Genomic DNA, 17,541 nt, shown 5'->3' with positions numbered 1-17,541 from the left:
ATTCCTCTTGGCTTCTCTGGAAGAGATGGAATGAGATTAAAATGAAGTGTCCTGTGAAAGTTTGGTAAAACACTTGAGTTTGGCAAAGCTACCTGAGCTCAGTGTTTCTTTGTGGAAGCTTTTGTAATTAATTTGTTAAAACTTCTCTAAAGTGGACTGTTTGGGCTTTCTGTTTCTTCCTGAGTTAGTTTAGGTAAAGTGCTTCTTTAGGATTCTGGCATCATGGTTTTTCTTTGTTTCTTTACGTGAAGTCCATATATTTATTTTCTTTTTTACCTCTACTCTCTAGATAGTCATACTTTTCATTCCTACTGTTTACTTGTGCTTTCTCTTTTTTTTTTCCTTGAGCCATTTGACCAGAAATTTGTTTATTTTACTTGTGTATTTTCAGATACTATTTTGGGCTTTGTTGATCCTCTCCCTTATGTGTTTTTTTCCACTTCATTAATTATGGATCTTATCTGTAGTAGCACTTCTGCATTCTTTATGTTTAATTTGCAGGCTGTCTTCTTTCATGTTTTAGATTTTCAAGAACCTTCTTTATATTCCAGAACTTTTTCTATATTGTACGTTTTAATTATCCTAAAAATATTTGAATTTACCTTTGTGGCATTTTTCACTCATAAATTTAGAAAAGTTTTATATTGGCCGGCATCACAGCTCACTTGGCTAATCCTCTGCCTGCGGCACTGGCACTCCGGGTTCTAGTCCCGATTGGGGTGCCAGTTCTGTCCCGGCTGCTCCTCTTCCAGTCCAGCTCTTTGCTGTAGCCTGGGAGTGCAGTGGAGGATGGCCCAAGTGCTTGGGTCCTGCACCCGCATGGGAGACCAGGAGGAAGCATCTGGCTCCTGGCTTTGGATTGGCGCAGTGCGCCAGCCGTAGCTGCCATTTGGAGGGTGAACCAACAGAAGGAAGACCTTTCTGTCTCTCTCTCTCTCACTGTCTAACTCTGCCTTTCAAAAAAAAAAGTTTTATAAATGTCTGGAGATTTTTTAAATTATCTTTTTGATAGTGATTTTAAATTTATTTGTATTCAGACAATGTGGTATCTATTATACCATTTTTTAAAAAAGATTTATTTACTTATTTGAAAGTCAGAGTTAGAGAGAAGGACAGACACAGAAAAAGAGAGAGATCCTCCATCTGCTGGTTCCCTCCCCAGATGGTCACAATGGTTAGGGCTGGGCCAGGTCGTAGCCAGGAGCCAGGAGCTTCATCCAGGTCTCCCATATGGATGTCAGGGACCCAAACATTCAGGCCATCATCCTCTACTGCTTTTCCCAGGCCACCAGCAGGGAACTGAGTCAGAAGCAGGACAGCTGGGACACAAACCAGCCCCAACAGGGGATACCGGCTTCATAGGTGGCAGCTTTTATCTACTGTACCACAATGCTGCACCCACCCCGATTTTTTTTTTTAATGTTTATTTATTTTCAATTATTTGAAAGGTAGAGCAACAGAAAGACAGAGATCTTCCATCTGGTAGTTCACTCCCCAAACATCTCCAACAGCCAGGGCTGGGTCAGGAGCCCAGAACTCCATCTGGGTCTCCCACATGGGTAGCAGGGGCCCACCTCCCAGGATGTATTAGCAGAAAGCTGGGTCAGAAGTGGAGGTACCAGGACCTGAACCAGTACTCCCACGTGGGATGCGAGAGTCCCAAGCAGCAGCTATAAGCTGCTGCACCAACAACACCCACCCTTATGTTGCCGAATTTCTTTGAAATTTTTCAGGAGTATTATTTTATATTCTGTAACTAAATCTCTTTTCTGCTGACTCCTGCCCATTGTAGCTTGTGTATTTTGAACTCATTACTTTGTTAAACTGAATGTCTGGAAATCATTGGGACCTAAACCAAGGGTAATTTCCTCTACTTCTGCCAGGGTCCTTCTGACCTGAGACTGTGTTAGCCCCTTCAAGAGTTCAGACCTTTCCATACTTTCCTTGGCTAGACCCAAAGTTTGTTTGAAGGGCACAGAGAGAGCATTCCCATCCATTTGGTCACCATCCAAATGCCTGCAACAGCCAGGGCTGTACCAGACTCAAGCCAGGGGCCAGGAACTCAATCCAGGTTTCCATAGTGGGAGGCCAGGACCCAAGTACTTGAGCCCTTACCTGCTGTCTCCCAGCAGGAAGCTGGAACTGGGAGCAGAGCTGAGACTTAAACCTAGACTCTGAGGTGAGGTGAGGTGCACGCATCCAAAGCCTGTCTCAACTGCCATGCCGAACACTTCTGGCCAAGGGCTAGACTCTTCGCAACGCTGATGGTGGCGTCTGTCCTCAGAGCCAACCAGCTTCTACTACTGCACACTGCTCTTCCTTCATGTAGATCTCAGCATAATCTTTATATAGATTTCAGCTACTTTTTTTTTCTTTCAGTGATTTCCCTTTTTTTTTTTTTTTTTTTTTTTGACAGAGTTATAGACAGAGAAACAAAGGTCTTCCTTCTATTGGTTCACTCCCAAAATGACTGCTATGGCTGGCGCTGCGCCGATCCAAAGCCAGGAGCCAGGTGCTTCCTCCTGGTCTCCCATGTGGTGCAGGGGCCCAAGGACTGGAAGAGGAGCAACCAGAACTAGAACCTGGTGCCCATATGGGGTGCCGGCGCTGCAGGCGGAGGATTAACCAAGTGAGCCATGGTGCCGGCCCTCTCTTACTTTCTAATAAACCCAGCAATGTGCTGAAAATTATGTTTGCTACAATTTATCCAGGATCTGGTTACAATTTAATGGAAGAGCCCTTCCTCTTACTCATGTTGCCAGAAATAAGAGTCTATGGCTGTGGTTTTAATACTTTCTCTTTGTCTTTAAAAAAAAGTTAAGATTTTATTTATTTATAAGAAAGGCAGAGACACAGATCTTCTTCCACTGGTTCTTTCCCCAAACCGCCACAACAACCACTCAGGCTGAAGCCAGGAGCCTGGAACTCTATCTGGGTATCCCAGATGCCAGGGGCCTGGATACTTAGGCTGTTTTCCACTGATTTGCTAGGTGCATTAGCAGGGAGCTGGATCAGAAGTGAAGCAGTGGGGCTGGTGCTGTGGCATAGTCAGTAAGCTGCTGCCTGCAACGCCAGCCTCCCATATGGGCACTAGTTTGTGCATGTCCTGGATGCTCCACTTTTTTTTTGAAAGGCAGAGCTACAGAGAGGCAGTGGCAAAAAGAGAGAGAAGTTGGTTCAGTCCCATCCGCTGGTTCACTCCCAAGATGGCCACAATGGCCAGAGCTGTGCCGATCTGAAGCTAGGAGCCTGGAGCCTCCTCCAGGTCTCCCATGTGGGTGCAGGGACCCAAGGACTTGGACCATCCTCTACTGCTTTCTCAGGCTATAGCAGAGAGCTGGATTGGAAGTGGAGCAGCTGGGTCTTGAACCAGTCCATATGGGATGCCAGCACTGCCGGCAGCGGCTTTACTTGCTACTCTACTGCACTGGCCCCGTGGCTGCTCCACTTTGAATCTTGCTCCTTGCTAATAGCCTGAAAAAAGCATCAGAAGATGGTCCAAGTGTTTGGGCCCCTCCCACCCACGTAGGAGACCCTGATGAATCTCCTGGCTCCTGGCTCCAGCCTGGCCCAGCCCTGGCAGTTGCAGCCATCTAGGGAGTAAACCAGCAGATGGAAAAGGTCTCTCTGTCCCTCTCTCTCTGTAACTCTTTCAAATAAATAAGTAAAATTTTAAAAATAATTTTAGAAAAAGAAGTGGAGCAGCCGAACTCAAACCAGTGCTCCAATAAGGGATGTGATATCCCAGGTAGTGGCTTAATCCGCTGCCTCACAACACCAGCCCCTCCCTCTTGTTTTTTAAGTGCTATACACTTATTAAACTCTGTGTTTAAACATGCTGGCTGGGGAGAGTGACAAGTAAGTCATGTTCCCAGCCCAGTGCGAGTGCCGTGAGAAGGAAGCCCAGAGGGCTAGCATGTAGGTCAAACGGCAGTCAGAGACGACTTCCCAGCACAGGCGAGCAGGAAGTAGATGCACAAGTCTACCATACAAAGCGAGGGCAGAACGACGTAAGCTACATGGTAAAAAGAGCCAAGCTGTGATGCTGTGCTGCAGAATAGCTGTCAACCCAGAGACGTCAGTGTGCACTGGGAAGGCTCCGTGGAAACAACAGGCTTGCGTTAAGCCTTTAAGGTAAGTAGAGCTTGCAGAGGCGAATTCCAAGGAAGGCAATCCGGAAATGCAGGGTTGCAGGGATGTGGCTCGGCAGTGCCACCCAGTGAAGAGACCTGTCGCGCGGAAGAGATGTGTGGGAACAGTAGAGCCGTGGGAACTCGAAGAAGGACACCAACCAGTATAGTTCCCTGTTGAGTGAATAAATGAATGAAAGGTATTGGAGTGGGGCTGGCACTATGGCGTAGCCGGTAAAGCCACTACCTGATCTCTCTCTCTCTCTCCCTCTCTCTGTAACTCTTCCAAATAAATGAATCCTTTATATATATATATATATATATATATATATATATATATATGTATATATATATTCCTTTTTATATATATATTCCTTTATATATATATATATATATATATATATATATAAAGAAAGGTAGGCTCGACACTGTGGCGTAGATTAACCCTCCACCTGCAGCATTGGCATCCCATATGGGCACCAGTTCGAGTCCCGGCTGCTCCACTTCCAATCCCGCTCATTGCTTTGGCCTGAGAAAGCAATAGAAGATGGCCAAGTCCTTGGGTCCCTGCACCTGTGTGGGAGATGCAGAAGAAGCTCCTGGCTCAGCTCTGACCATTGCGGCCATTTGGGTAGTGAACCAGCGGATGGAAGACCTCTGTCTCTGTCTCAACCTCTCTCTCTAACTCTTTTGAATAAATAAATTAAAAAAAAAAAAAGGTAATGGAGTTTGCATTAGAGGATGGAGGGAATGGAATCCAACAACCCAGCCAGGCAGCTGTTGCCCATGTGGGAAGAGATGAGGGCCAGGGCCATACTGCTGACAGATTCGAGGTAAGAGGCCCAAATAAACCTCTTGTGACAGAATAGATGCTCACCACTGTGGAGTTGATAAAACATCCGTTCACCTTGGGAGACTCAGATACCAGGCCACTAGGTTGCTCTCAGATTGGCATGAGTGCTAAGGGATTATAATAAAGTAGCTTTCCATCCTGTTTTCTGTTCTCTTTTTTTTTTAATTTATTTTATTTATTTGAAAGTCAGAGTTACACAGAGAGGTAGAGACAGAGAGAGAGGTCTTCCATTGGCTGGTTCACTCACCCAGATGGCTGCAATGGCCGAAGCTATGCCAATCCAAAGCCAGGAGCCAGGAGCTTCTTCCGGGTCTCCCACGTGGGTGCAGGGGTCCAAGGATTTGGACCATCTTCTACTGCAATCCCAGGCCACAGCAGAGAGCTGGATTGGGAGTGGAGCAGCCAGGACTAGAACTGGCACCCATATGGGATGCTGGCACTTCAGGCCAGGGCGTTAACCCACTACATCACAGCGCTGGCCCCTCCATCCTGTTTTCAAAAAGTATAACATAACCAAGTTATTCTTCTATACTTTTCAGTTGGTGGAGAGGAGCTCAGTTGAGATTTGGGAGCCTGCCTAGGGCTTCCTTGCCACCATCCAGCACTCTCCTGCTTCTCGACAGTCCCCTTCCCACTCCCCTTACCCCCGCCCCACCTGCCAGTGCTCTCTTATCTGGGCCCTCTCATAAATTACATTTACTAAAATCCAAAATAATATTTTGCTATTAAACTCACATGCCTAGTCTATGGCCCAAAATAAATGAAAGTAGTGTTTATTTTTGTAGTTAACAGTCAGCTTTCTTTAGAAATTAAGGCAAGTGCTACATTTATAGAGTATACTGAGGGAACTAGGGTCATATTTGTCTATATGTTATAACTCATGTCAGGGTTCCTCAGTAGGCCTACGGCTTCATCTGGAAACATCCTGGGGATTCAAAGCTAAGCATTTCTATATGTAGATAGATGGATGAAAGGAGATTTCTCCAGAAATGTTCACAGGGGCTGGCATTGTGGTACAGCGGGCTGGGTCACTGCCTGCAACACCCGCATCCCATTTGAGCACCAGTTTGAGCCCTGGCTGCTCCACTTCCAATCCAGCTCCCTGCTAATGCACTTGGGAAAGCACTTGGGAAAGTGCTAATGCACTTGGGAAAGCCACCCACGTGAAAGACATGGATGAAGCTCCTGGCTTCGGGCCAGCCCAAGCCCCTGCCATTGTGGCCATCTGCGAAGTAAACCAGCAAATGGAAGATTCTCTTTCTCTCCCTCTCTCTCTGTAACTCTGCCTTTCAAATACATGAAAAATAAATCTTTTTTTTAGAAAGGAGTTGAGTGAGACAATTTTTAAAAGTAATGACAACCAGCCGGCGCCACGGCTCACTAGGCTTATCCTCCACCTGCGGCGCTGGCACTCCAGGTTCTACTCCTGGTCGGAGGGAGACCAGGAGGAAGCACCTGGCTCCTGGCTTCAGATCGGCGCAGCGCCGGCTGTGGCCATTTGGGGGGTGAACCAAGGGGAGGAAGACCTTTCTCCCTCTCTCTCTCTCTAACTCTGCCTGTCCAAAAAAAAAAAAAAAAGTAATGACAGCCATTCTGAAGCTCACTTTCCATAAAATGGGATAAAATCTCCTCTGTGGAGTTGTATTGAGAAATAAATGAAGTAATGTTTTCATCCATACACAGTAAGGGGTCCAAGAAATAGCTGCTAGTTTTCTTTTCATTTCCTCTGAAAAAAAGCCCATAATATCTGTAGTTCAGGGGAAAAATCACTGTTTATGAAAACGTCTTTAACCATAAGATTGCTTAAGATATAATTTGAGCTATCTTACAAGTCCTCTAGTTTTACCAACTTTTGAATAATAAGCCAACTTCTTTCTCTAGTTTGATAAAGGTTAAGACAAATAAATGACATTATCTTTTTTTTAAGATTTATTTATTTATTTGAAAGTCAGGGTTACAGAGAGAGAAGAGGCAGAGAGAGAGAGAGTAAGAGGTCTTCTATCCGCTGGTTCACTCCCCAATTGGCCGCAATGGCCGGAGCTGCACCGATCCGAAGCCAGGAGCTTCTTCCAGGTCTCCCACATGGGTGCAGGGGCCCAAGGACTTGGGCCATGTTCTACTGCTTTCCCAGGCCATAGCCGAGAGCTGGATTGGAAGTGGAGCAGCCAAGTCTTGAACCGGCACCCATGTGAGATTCTGGCACTTCAAGCCAGGGCGCTAATCCGCTGCGCCACTGCACCGGCCCCAAATGACATCTTACTTTCTTGGTACTTTCTTGCCTTTCCCCTCCCTCTCTCCCCTCAACACAAAGCAAGAGGCTTCCCACACACACAGGACAGGATGGGTGCCCTTAAGGCTATCTCAGCCATGGGCCACATTCTATACCCATGCTGACTCCCTGAGATCTAAGGAAGAGGTGAATGATATTTTCATCTCTCAAAAGAGAATTTTTTAAAAGATGTATTTATTATTTGAAAGGCAGAATAATCCCTGCTGGATTACCTTGGAAAGCAGCAGAAGATGGCCCAGCTCCAGCCATTGCAGCCATTTGGGGAATGAACCAGCAGATGGAAGATTCTCTCTGTCTCTCCCTCTCTCTCTCTCTGTCAACTCTGCCTTTTAAATAAATAAATCTTTTTTTTAATTTTTATTTATTTTTTTTGACAGGCAGAGTGGACAATGAGAGACAGAGAGAAAAGTCTTCCTTTTTGCCGTTGGTTCACCCTCCAATGGCCGCTGCGGCTGGCACATCATGCTGATCCAAAGGCAGGAGCCAGGTGCTCATCCTGGTCTCCCATACGGGTGCAGGGCCCAAGCACTTGGGCCATCCTCCACTGTCTTTTTGGGCCATAGCAGAGAGCTGGCCTGGAAGAGGGGCAACCGGGATAGAATCCAGCGCCCCAACCGGGACTAGAACCTGGTGTGCCGGCGCCGCAAGGCGGAGGATTAGCCTGTTAAGCCACGGTGCCAGCCCATAAATAAATCTTTAAGAAAAAATAATCTCAGTAGGGTGAGGAATTTTAGAGAACATCACAAATGTTACACATTTTTTAAAATTTTTTAACTTATTTATTTATTTGAAAGGCAGAGTTAGAGAGAGAGAGAAAGAGATATATAGAGAGAATCTTCCATCCACTGGTTCATCACCATTCACAACAGCCAGGGCTTGGCCAGGCTGAAGCCAGGAGCCAGGAGCTTCTTCCAGGTCTCCCATGTGGGTGTAGGGGCTCACACACTTGGTAGAGAGCTGGATCAGAAGTGGAACAGCTGGGACTCGAACCAGCACTCATATGGAATGCTGGCAAGGCAGGCAGTAGCTTAATCCACTATGCCACAGCACCAGTCCCACCTTATAGTTTTAATATGGGAAAAAGAATGATATTCAGTTTTATGATTTGACAATTAAGAAAACTGAGGAGAAAAGAATAAAAGAAGATGGGAGGAAGAAAAAAATACTTCGGTCAAAATATTTATTTTTAAAATGTTTTAATGAGTTCATTTAGAAAATAATTCTATTTTCCCAAATAAAAAAATTACTGAGACAATTGGCATTGTTTACAATTTTGGAAATCTCTTTAATGCCTGACTAGATTCTTCTTTCTGCTTCTGCATTAAATCTGTTGCTGTGTTAACAAATATCAACTTTTTTTTTCCTGTAACAGAAATTAGGGATACAGTTAGAAAACAAAAATACTCTCCTACCACAAGAAGCTCAAACAAAAGGCACCAAAGACTGACAGAAACTGAGAGCAATCAAATAAATACTCCAGGCTGGGGCCAGGGATATAGTGTAGTAGGTTGAGCATCCACCTGTGGCACCAGCATCCCATGCGGGAACCAGTTGGAGCTCTGGCTGCTCCACTTCAGATCCAGCTCCCTGCTTATGGCCTGGGAAAGCAGTGGAAGATGGACCAAGTGCTTGGACCCCTGCACCCATGTAGGAGACCTGGAGGAGCCCCCTGGCTCCTGGCTTCGGATCAGCTCAGCTCCGCTCATCGTGGCCATTTGAGGAGTGAACCAGTGGATGGAAGACCTTTCTCTGTCTCTCCCTCTCTCTGTAACTCTGCCTCTCAAGTAAATAAATAAATATTAGAAAAAAATAGTTCAGAAAAACACAGAAAGGCAAAGTCATAAAGAGATACAAAGACATTTACATGTATAAGCCCTGAGAGCTACACACATAAAAAAAAAAAAAAAACCTTTAAACAAACTCTTCTAGTTAACACTGTGTGTGTGTGTGTATTGGGGGGGGTACTCACTTGATTAATAAGGGATTTTTAATTAACTGAGCTATAAAGAGTTTCCACCTCAAGTTTGAATAAAGCTATGCCTAAAATCTTGTCTTTCTGTCATTGACAATAAAAAAAACTTCCCACTGGCATTGGCATTGTGGCCAGCAGGTTAAGGCACTGCCTACAAATCAGCTTCCCATGAGTCCTGGTTGCTCCAATTCTGATCCAACTTCCTGCTAATGTGCCCGGGGAAAGCAACAGAGGGCTCTCTGGCTCTCTCTTGCTCTCTCTCATCTCTGCCTTTCAAATAAATAAGTGAATGTTTAAAAAAAGAATAGTAAAATATAAAAAAACTCACTATAAAAAGGGCTGTTACATCTCTTTCTACAGTGTTCCAAGAGGCTAGACCTGTAGCCTTTTTAGAACCTTACCCCTTGAAGGGATTTGTAACATTTAAAATTTTTTATTTGAAATTGGTAGAGAGGCAGAGAGAGAGAACTTCCATCTACTGGTTTATACCCCAATGCCAGCAACAATTGGAGCTGTGGCAGGCTGAAGCTGGGTGCCAGAAATTCAATGTGACTCTCTCAAGAAGTGGCAAGAACCCAACTACGTGAGCCAGCACCTGCTGCCTCCCAGGGTCCACACTAGCAGGAAGCTGGAATCAGGAGTGGAGCCAGGATTAAAAACCAGACACTCAAATACAGGACACAGGTGTTCCAAGCAGGTTTTTTTTTTTTTCTTTTAAGGGAAAGGGTTTATTGGGGGAAACCCAACAGACCAGAGGGAAGGGGCAAAGAAAGAAAAGAGGGAGAAGGAGAGTGTAAGAGAGAGAGCAAAAGAGAAAGAGATGGAGAGAGAGAGATCAGGAGACGGAGAGAAAGAGAGCCATGTGTTCAGGAACAGGGCCTTTTAAAACTTTGCTGGGGCCAAGCAGGTCTTAACCACTGTGCCAATGCCTGCTCTTACGTGACATTTTAAACTCCAGGCTAGGGTGGACGTTCAACCTGGTGATTAAGACATCAATTAGGAAACCTGTGTCCCACAACAGAGTGCCTGGGTTTGACCCCCAGCTCCGGCTCCTGATTCTAGCTTCCTGCTAAGGCAGACTCTCTCTCTCTCTCTCTCTCTCTCTCTCTCTCTCTCTCTCTGCCTCTCAGATAAAGATAATAAACTCCAGGCTAAAGCAGGGTCATCACCTGTTGATACTTACATGACAGCTGCTTGGCAGCTGGCTAAGAACGGCTGGGCCTAACAGGTGGACTGGCGAATCCTCCCTCGCCAGAGCAGTGGTGACAAATTTAAACTATCTTTGGCACTCCTGTCCTCGTTCTCTGCTCATCTTTCATTACTGTACTCCTGCTTTAGCCTAGCTTATCACTCGCCCTCTCATGATTTGAGAAACTCCCATTTCTAGTCTTCAAACATACAATTGTTTGGCCTTCAGAACACTCCTATTTTTTCTCCTGAATCATATTTAATGTCTCTTCTAAGACTGATTCACAACATTGCCAAGAAACCTTCCATTCATTCATTCGTTCATTCACCATTTACTGGGTGGCCAGGCCTTCATATTAATGTAACCAAACTCTGCTCTGTTCATTCAGCAATCAGGTATCCCAGTTGTTCCAGTTTTGCACATACTGCATGTTTTGTTTTGTTTTTTTTTTTTAAAGATGTGTTTGTCTATTTATTTGTAAGACAGAGTAATAGAGGGGGGGGGGGAGAGACAGAGAGACAGCTGGTTCAGTCCCCAAATAGCCATAATCAGGGCTGAACCAGCCCAAAGCCAAGAGCAAGAAACTCTATGTGGGTCTCCCACATGGATGGCAGGGACTAGAGTACTTGGGCCATCACTGCAGCTTCCCAGGCACATTACGTGGAGCTGGATCAGAAACAGATTACCCGGGATTTGAACCAAGCACCCCAATATGGGATGCAGGCACCCCAAGCAGTGGCTTAACCCACTACCCAACAATGCCAGTCCCTATCCTGAATGCTTTACATGGGCATTTTCAAGCTTTTATTTGTTCTTTAAATTTTATTTACTTATCTGAAAGAGAGACAGAGACAGAGATAACCCATGCACTAGTTCACTCCTCAAATGCAGGCTGGGCCTGGGCCAGCCTGAAACCAGGAGCTGGAACTTAATCCAGGTTTCCCACGTGGGTGGCAGGGACCCAGTTATGTGAACCATCACCACTGCCTCCCAGCGTCTGCATCAGCGGGAAGCTGGAGCCAGGTATCGGACCCAGGCACTCTGATGCAGGACACGGCGTCCTAGTGGCCTTGTCAACCCCTAGGCTACAGGCCCACCCCCAAGCTAGTCCTCTTTAGTCCACCTCCCAAGTCAACACTGAAACAGTGACCCTCTTCCCTCTCATCCTCTATTCTGTATTACTGCCCCAGTAGAAATGTAGATGAACAATCCGTACCCTCTTCACCCCCCACAAACCCCTGTGAAGTGTTAATATTACTGTATCCACTTTGCAGACACGGAAACTGAGGTTACCTCAGTCGTCCCAAATCCAACAGCTTGTAAGTGGCAGAGAAGGTGCTGGCATCCCAGATCCAAAAAAAATTAGCCTCAACATAGACTAGCAAGCCAAGCCTTACGAAGGGTGTTGAACCCAGAGTGAAGCCCCAGGAAAGGCGTTAGGACACAGGCTCTGAGGAAGAAGAGGGCTCTCAATCAACAACGCGAAGGGACAGAGGCACAAAGTTAACACCAGAGGCCCATCGCAGGCCCTGCTTTTATTTATTTAGTCTTACATGGTTGCGTTTTACTTGGAAGAGGAATGAAGACCCCTTAATCTCTTGTCATTTCACTCACCTCTCCCAACCTGGCCCTGTCCAGCCCCTCCCTGGAGGGCTCAGCCTCTGAATGCTGAAGGTCAAAGGCCGCCCAGGCAGAGGCTGACCTGGAAGGCAGAACCACGGCCTCGAGTCGGGCAGCTGGCGGCGGCCGGACAGCACCATTCCCAGAGCCATAAGGGTGTCATCTTGGCCTCCTTCTTAAAGATGAGTAGGAAAGGGTGGTGAGGGTTACGGTCTTTCCCGACGGCCCTCTCGTTTCTCTCCTAAGTCTCCAGGGTCCGGCCCGCGGCCAGATCTACTAAAGGGGAGGGGAGGGGAAAAGCTGTTAATTACAATTACGGTAGCTCGCAGCGAACTCCGAAGGCTCATTTACGTGTGATTTGCATGATACTGTACTTATCGAAGTACGCAATGTGTCAGCAGTTCTCCTGAGAGGCCACCCACGCCCACATGCCCACTCTGCCACTGATCCTGCAGATTTTACTTCCCTCTCGGCTTCCTTAGTCTCGCAGGACCTTCTCGCTTAGACCCGCCTCCCAGAGTTGGCCCCGCCTCCCACCGGTAAGCTCCTCCCCCACCCGCTCCTCCCTCCCAGCTTCCAAATAGCTCTTCCACGCCCCCTTTTCTATTTCTGAGCAGGCATGTCTCGGGCAGCTCACTGGAGTCCTTAGATTACTATGAGAGCCGGAGGGTCCTGAGCAGGACCGCAAATCCCAGGAAGAAGGGCTTGGACTCGGGAGAAGACTCTGACGTCAAGACCTGCTTGGGAATTTCTTTTTTTTTGGGGGGGGGGAGGTCTTGGTTGTGCGGAGGGAGGACGAGGAGGTGTGTGGCACGGTCTAACTTGAGGCCGCGTGAAGGCCCCCTCAGGCGGCGCCGCGGGCAGCCCCGCAGCCGGGGCCTGGTGCAGCCGCCGCGGCCGCTGTCAGGGAAGCGCAGGCGGCCAATGGAACCCGGGAGCGGCCGCTGCTGCTGAGGCGGCGGTGTCGGCAGTCCGACCCCGACCGCCCGCACCCCCTCCGCGGGGTCCCCCGGAGGTGAGTGACCCCTCCCCCATGAGTCACCTTTGCCCTGTTGGGAGGGCCCCTCTCCAGCCTCGTCCCGCACAGCCTCCCTCAGCCTGGGTTCGATCACAAAACTGCCCTCCTGGTGGCAACTGCACCCCGAGTTCCTTCTCCACCCTTGCCCTCGGGCCTGGGGTCCTCCTCTGTTTTTTGGCTTCCTCTTGTGTTTAGCTCCTCCCTCTGCCTCGGGGATTCCCCCCTCCCTCGCTCTTACCCCTGTTGCCTTCATCCCGAATTATTTCTCTTTTTAACTCAGGAATCTTTTCCACATTAGACGCCTCCCATAACGTCCAGCCTTGACTGTCGCTCCTTGGCTGTGCTGTGCCCCAAACCTTCCCGTAGTCTCCGCCTCTACCCCTTTTCGTATTTGGCCTCTCATCTCTGAGGCCCGTGCAACCTCACGGCTGGATTCCCGTTTCCCTGAGATAAGGATTGGATCCCTGTCTTCCTCTGCTTCTGATTCCATTACCTCACCGCCACCCCCACCCCCCAGCTCCTGGCTTCCTCTGTCTGGAGGGATCTCAGGCCTTCATCCTTTGGGGGCTCCGCTTTCCCCCCCCCCTCGGCCCCAACCCTCTGGAAGTTGGTCCTTTTAGGAGAGAGAAGATCTGACTACTCGCTCCCATCAGGATTTCCAACTTTGACACTTCCCTCGAGTTGCAAGGATTTTACCGATCCTGTGACACTTGGTTGTTTTCCCTGTGGTTCTTTTTTGGGGTTTCGGTCACACCGTCTCCACACAGCACTTATTTCAGGATCAGCTAAACCTTGAGCTAAGAAAATGTGTTGGTAGGAGGGGAGTGTCAGCTGTCTCGGCTTTTCTGGACAGGAGGGTGTTTCTAGAAGACGGAGGAAGTTGTGAAGAAGTCCCTATCAGATTACGCTCTGTCGATTACTCAGGGGCAGCCACTGGGAGGGATGTACAGGCCCGCATGGAAACTGAATGAGGTCGGGAGAAATTTTGTTGGGCTTATTGACTTTGAGGCTCACAGAGAAGAGTGTCTTTTTGATCCAAGAGGAATCAATTTACTGTCTGTGGTTTGCTGGCATAGTTTTGGTTGATTTCATAAGAGCTCAGGCCCATGGTGGGTTTGGGAGGTAACTGGGGAAAGGAGCATGAGACAATGGAAAGAGCTCGTTCGTTCAGCATCAGGGACTTGGGTTCGGCATGTGACTGCCTCAGCAGACCTCTGGAGGGGTCTTGTTAGGAAAATGGCCCACTCGGAAGCCATCAGTGCAGTTTGTAGGCTAATAGCAGGACGTGGGTTGGAGGTAAAATTAGACTTGATTTAATTGTTTACAAAACATTCCGGTTCCTGGACCAATAGGTCTTTATTCTTAGTGACGGAGTTGTCCTAAGAGTTTTTCTTCACCTTGACCTTTCTGTTGGATCTGTGTAGTTCGAGCTGTGGGTCTAAGTCACTTTGCGAGGCAAGGTGGAGCCCTGCCTCCTCCATCTGCCCTGCTCATTTTCCTGGGTCATCAAGTTGCTGACCACCCCTGCTGTTCCTCCCATGCCTGATCCATGACCAGATTGTCTGAGTGGAAAGTGGGTTTGTGGGAAAGTCCTGTAAGGAAGATGGCTGCAGAGGGAATCTGGAGTGAGCTGCAACTTGGGAAACCATTTGCTGCCGTGTATACCACGTCTCTTTCTTCAGAAGTTCCATTCATTCTCTACTGCAGGCCTGTTTGGAAGTAGTTATGCCATCCTGTCCTGCTAGTCCTTTGTCTCCCTCATCATTAGTCAGAACACAGTTTCATAATCTCCCTTTTTAGGAGAAGCTCGCTCCTTGTAAGCACCCCCTACCAGAAATCATATTTCTCCTAGTTTCCCTGGGTCCACACTGCATGAGAACATGTTTGCTGAACACCAAGCAAAGCAGCAGACTGATTTGGGGTAGAAGTTTGGGAGGAACCTTTCAATAATTAGCATGGGACAAGAGAGGGCCTAGTCCAGGTATATTTGGGATTTGCAGCAGGGAGGAACAGCTCAGAGAGAGGTGAACGTACAGGTTCCTTTCTTTGCTATCTGTCTGTTTCTTCAGGGGCTCCCAGAGCTGGCTTGGGCTGTCGGGCTGGAATCTGCTTATACCAGCTTTATGGCCCTATGCATAGAGTCCTCAGCTTGATTCAATATTGACTTAACTACCATGAGACCACTGTTCTCCCTGCCCGCCCCCTGGTAGCTTGGGAATGCCCTCTCCCCTGATGCCAACTCTCTCTTGGGCCTTGTGAAGCTTGAGCCAGCCTGACTGCTCGGCTCTGAGCTTCTACAAGTACTCAGGATCCACCTTTATCATTGAGGTCAAAGAGAAGAGATAGATTGAGACCTCCTTAAAGAAAAGTTTGAGAGGCTGGCATTGTTACTCAAGGCCTTAACACCAGCATCCCATATCAGAGTGCCAGTTCAAGTCCCAGCTACTCCACTTGCAATCCAGCTCCTTGCTACTGCAGCTGGGAGGCAGCAGATGATGGACCAAGTATTTGAGCCCCTGCCACTCATGTGGGAGACCAGGATGGAGTTCCTGGTCTGGCTTCAGCCTGGCCCAGAACTGGCTGTTGCAGACATCCGGGAAATGAACCAACAGGTGGAAGATCTTTCTCTCCCTCTTTTTCTTTCTCTCTCTCTCTCTTGAGAAAAAGAAAAGCTTGAGTTAGACCTTAAAAAATGAGGAACTCAGCAGCAGAAGCAGCACCTGGGGGTGATACAGAGTCCGTTATGAGAAGCATCCCCTGTTTAAAAATTGCTATTCAGGGAGGGCACTTAGCTTACTGGTTAAAATGCCCACATTCCACATTGAAGTACTTGAGTCCCACACCTGGCCCAACTCCAGCTTCCTGCTAATTTGGACCCTTGGAAGAAGTGAAAAGATAGCTCAAGTAATTGAATTCTTACACCCACATGGGAGACCTGGATTGAGTTCCCAACTCCTGGCTTTGGCCCCAGCCCAACCCCTCCCATTGTGGGATTTTGGGAGGGAGGGAGGGAAGGAGGGAGAGAGTTTGCACACATTCTGTCTCTCTACCTTTCAAATAAAAAATTAATATTATTAAATAAATACACAATACTTAAAAATAATTTCAATGGTACTGAAAAAGTTTATGATGAAAACCAATAGTCCCTTCCTATTCCTTCCTATTCCTACTCCCTCAGAGTTAACCTCTTGTGTTCTGAGATAATTGAAGAAGTTAACTCTGAGGGAATAGCTTTTGATAAAATGTCTGTGCCTTTATTAATTTTTTAAGATTATATTGTTATTTAAAAAGCAGAGAGGGAAAAAGAGAAAGATATATCTTTTTTAAAAAGGTTTATTTTATTTATTTGAAAGAGTTACAGAGAGAGGTAGAGACAGAGAGAGAGGTCTTCCATCGACTGGTTCACTCCCCAGATGGCCGCAATGGCCAGAGCTGTACTGATCCGAAGCCAGGAGCCAGGAGCTTCTTCCAGGTCTCCCAAGGACTTGGGAGCCCAAGGACTTGGCCCACCTTCTACTGCTTTCCCAGTCCATAGCAGAGAGCTGGATTGGAAGAGGAGCATCCAGGACTCAAACCGGTGCCCATAAGGGATTCCTGCACTTCAGGCGAGGGCCATAACCCCAGTTTCGCCCTGCAAATCCCACAAGTCCGTACTGGGTCAGGCTGAAGCTAAGAGCTAGGAGCTCTATCCTGGTCTCCCACATGGTGTCGGGGCCAAGCGTTTGGACCGTCATCTTTTGCCTTCCTTGGTGCGCTCACAGTAAGCTGGGTTGGAATTAGAGTAGCCAGCACTCAGATACAGGATGCCGACACAGGCGGCGTAACCCCCTATGCCACACCACCCTTCTACCTCTTGAATTATTATTTGTTACAAAAGAGGATGTATAGCTTTAGGGGATTTATACCTCTTATTTGTGTAATTATACCATTTTTTATTTTTTCTGCTTGTTATCTGTGTAACTTTAAATAATATATTTGAACCTCTCTTTTCAACTAACTTTAGACAATCTCCTCTAAATACTCCCTTATAGAATGACGATATTGGCCCCTCCCCTTTTTTTCCTCACCTCTCAGGATCTGTCTCAAAGGGTTCTTTAAAAGGAGGAGAAAATTGAACTTGTCTGCCTGCTTGGAGGCAGAATGCTTTATCAGATGATATCTTAAAGGCCATTCCGTGAGAATACAGGAACATGTAAAAACATCAAGATTGCCCTGACCCAATCATATTCATTTGGCCATGGAAAACGATTTGAAGAAGGGAATGGTGACTAACTAGGTGAGGGGATTGATTTGGGACCCTTTACCATCTTGTCCTAGGAGAAACCAGCCTAGTAAGTCTTTTAACGGATATTGATGGAAAGTTGTTCACCGAGAACCTTTGGGTGCTGAGACGTGGGAAGCCAGGCTAAGTGGTAGCACCCCCTCCCTGCAGATTGCTCTTCAGACAAGCACCTAACTGCTCAGTCACA

General features: G+C 47.3%; 1 protein-coding gene across 3 annotated transcripts in view; it reads left to right on the top strand.

Moving 5' to 3' along the window:
• The first annotated feature begins 12,694 nt into the window (after positions 1-12,694).
• PI4KB (phosphatidylinositol 4-kinase beta) overlaps positions 12,695-17,541 on the top strand; it is a 33,395-nt gene continuing 28,548 nt past the window's right edge. The window contains exon 1 of one of the 3 annotated variants that reach the window (XM_062192244.1): positions 12,695-13,069. The gene's annotated coding sequence lies outside the window, so the exon portion shown is untranslated. The remainder of the gene's footprint in view (positions 13,070-17,541) is intronic. The other 2 variants (XM_062192245.1, XM_062192246.1) reach the window with 2 other exon arrangements.

Source organism: Lepus europaeus, chromosome 5, assembly GCF_033115175.1.
Source record: "Lepus europaeus isolate LE1 chromosome 5, mLepTim1.pri, whole genome shotgun sequence".
Taxonomy (NCBI): Eukaryota; Metazoa; Chordata; class Mammalia; order Lagomorpha; family Leporidae; genus Lepus; species Lepus europaeus.
This window is presented reverse-complemented; position numbering and strand designations above follow the sequence as displayed.